The sequence below is a fragment of the Lolium rigidum genome, chromosome 7, assembly GCF_022539505.1.
Source record: "Lolium rigidum isolate FL_2022 chromosome 7, APGP_CSIRO_Lrig_0.1, whole genome shotgun sequence".
NCBI lineage: Eukaryota > Viridiplantae > Streptophyta > Magnoliopsida > Poales > Poaceae > Lolium > Lolium rigidum.
The window spans coordinates 302,758,086-302,760,809 of NC_061514.1; the positions used below are offsets into that span (position 1 = coordinate 302,758,086).

General features: G+C 54.1%; 1 pseudogene; it reads right to left on the reverse strand.

Moving 5' to 3' along the window:
• Positions 1-255: 255 nt before the first annotated feature.
• LOC124673071 lies at positions 256-752 on the reverse strand (annotated as a pseudogene).
• Positions 753-2,724: the final 1,972 nt, after the last annotated feature.

Here is a 2,724-nt window from a genome sequence, read left to right on the forward strand (position 1 = left end):
GCGCGTGGACTTCGCGCGGTTGCTGCGCCAGTAGCCCAGTCGCCTCCACCGTCGGTAGCCTGCAGCTGCCGCCTGGCCGCCTGCTGTGACCGCTGCCGCGTGATACAGATGGAGCAGGTCGTCGGGGTCGGGGTCGGCGACGCGGAGGCCTCGCCGCCGTTGCCAAGGCCCGTCTGCCTCCTCCTCCGGACCCGCCGCCGCCGGGGCGGACAGCAGGCTCCGTCGCGCCCTCTCCTTCGACCAGGACGATGTCGTCTAGGCCCTAGGGGCGTCCTCGAGGCCGCCGCGGTCAGCCGCAGATGGCGAGACTGCGCCGCCCGGATCTGGCGGGCGGCCGAGGAGCTCCGTCTTCGTCCGGCCGCTGGCGGCCTCGTCACCGCGCTGCTCCCCCGGTGCACCGCGCTCTCGCGCCTCGTGCGCCAGGAAGGTGGTGGATGGGGGGAGGTCCGGTGGTGGATGGGGGAGATCGCTTACGGGGCTGAAGCCAGTGGTGGTGTTGACGGTGAGGAGGGAGATCTCGTCGACCTTTGGGCGGAAGACGGCGAGCTGGGAGAGGGAGTTGAGGTTGAGGCGGCGTCTCAGGGGGAGAGCTGGGTGGACCCGGAGAAGAAGGCGCTGCTGCCGGCGAAGGCGAGCCCGAAGGTGAAGCCGTCCCCGCGCTGGATCCACGTGTCGATGCACGGGTCGTACGCCCCGTTGCTGTCCCCCACGGCCAGCGTGGCGAGGGCGGCGAGTGCCAGGGCGAGCAGCATCGGTGGAGGCCATGGCAGCGAGATTCGCGGGGCCGGGTTCCGACCGGCGGCAGGGGCGGCGGCAAGCTTTACCAACTTTAAACTGTTTTTTTGGGAAGAGCTGGTGAGGGAGCGCAGTGCGGTGGGAGAAAAGCAGAGGAGAGAAAGGGGATCAGACGAGGAGAGGAAGTGCAGTGGGAGGAGGAGGCTGAGTGGGAGAAAAGTGTGGTGGTGGGTTGGGACACGTGCGCGGTCGGTGGCTGGGTGCTGTGGCGCACCACATGGTCCACATCTAGTGCGCTATTGATATTGGCAGCACAGTGGCGCATCAAATATAGGTGCGCCATTGCTATTCGCCACTTCTAACTATAGATCAATCCATAACTTAGTTCTACAATTAGTAGTGGCCCACGACTACCCTAGTGCGCCATTGGTAGTGGAGCACTACTTTTCGGTGCGCCACTACTATATAGCAGTGGCGCACCTATATAGTGATGCGCTACTGTTAGCAACCTTACGGCTAGGCCTTTTTCTAGTAGTGTTGGTGGAGGCGCCAGTGAACCTGGTGCGATGGCACAAATATCAATCTCTTGTGCATCCTACTTGGTTTCTCTAACGCATTTCTTAAATGTTAATATTTTTTTCGACCAACAATGTATGAGGCCCTTGTCGTTCCATTTGCTTTGATATTTCATAATGTTGCTGATTAATTAGAATGTTCGGTCACTACACTTGGGGGAGGGGCAAGTGAACCTGGTGCGATGACACAAATATCAATCTCTTGTGCATTCTACTTGGTTTCACTTACCCCTTCCCTGAATGTTAATATTTGTTTCGACCAACAATGTATGAGCCCCTTGTCATTCCATTTGCTTAGGTATTTCAAAATGCCGATGATTAGAATGTTCGGTCACTACACTCGGGGGCGGCGCTAGTGAGCCTGGTGCGATGGCACAAATATTAATCTTTTGTGTATCCTACTTGGTCTCACTAACCCCGCCCCTGAATGTTAATATTTGTTCCGACCAACAATGTATGAGGCATGCCATTTAGTTCATACTACTTGGATCGTATTTGAGTTTGCTCTTATTCGTTGCAAAGATCTATGAGTGTGCACTAATATTTCATTGGCTTGTGCATATATGCAGAGATGACGTGGTATGTCGTGTACAAGGGCAAGGTTCCCAGAGTCTACAACAACTGGGAGGAGTGTCGGAGACAGGTTCACCATTTTAGCGTAACAGCTACAAAGGGTACACCACTAGAGCGAAGGCCGAAGATAGATACGCACGCTATCTGGTAGGAGAGTGGAGGGAGCAGAGGAGGAACCGGATGAAAACCACTTTCATCGGGATGATGCTAGTAGTGAATCTAGCTCTCTTCTATGTGATGGTAGTTTAGATGATCGACCTTGTAACCTAGCTCATGACCTTATTGCAACCCCGTAACTTGTCTAATATTTGAAATCTTGTGAATCATGGAGGCTAATGTGAAGAACTATGTATTGATATATGGTGCTCTTGTCTATATGTGTGATATATCCGGTATTGTGTTGTTATATTGTGCTATATTACAACCTATATAAATACCAGCCAGAAATACAAATAAATTTTATAATTTTGAAATACTAGCAGTGGGGCATCAACGAACCATCAGTGACGCACCACCACTAAAGAGCAGTGGCGCACAAGTGTATACAGCAGTGGCGCACTACTCTGTGATGCCCTTCGAAACTAGCAGTGGCGCACTGTAGTTAGCAATGGCGCACGTCTTCGAGCCAGCAGTGGCGCACCCTCACGCAAAGCAATGGCGCACCCCTTCGCGAGAACAGTGGCGCACCTCAAAAGACAGCAATGGCGCACCAACCATAGACAGTAGTGGCGCACTGCTTTGGAACAACAGTGGCACACTCCATGGGAACAACAGTGGTGCACCACATGAGTTATCAATGGCGCATCAGGTAGTGCGCTATTGGTACTTCGGATAGTAGTGG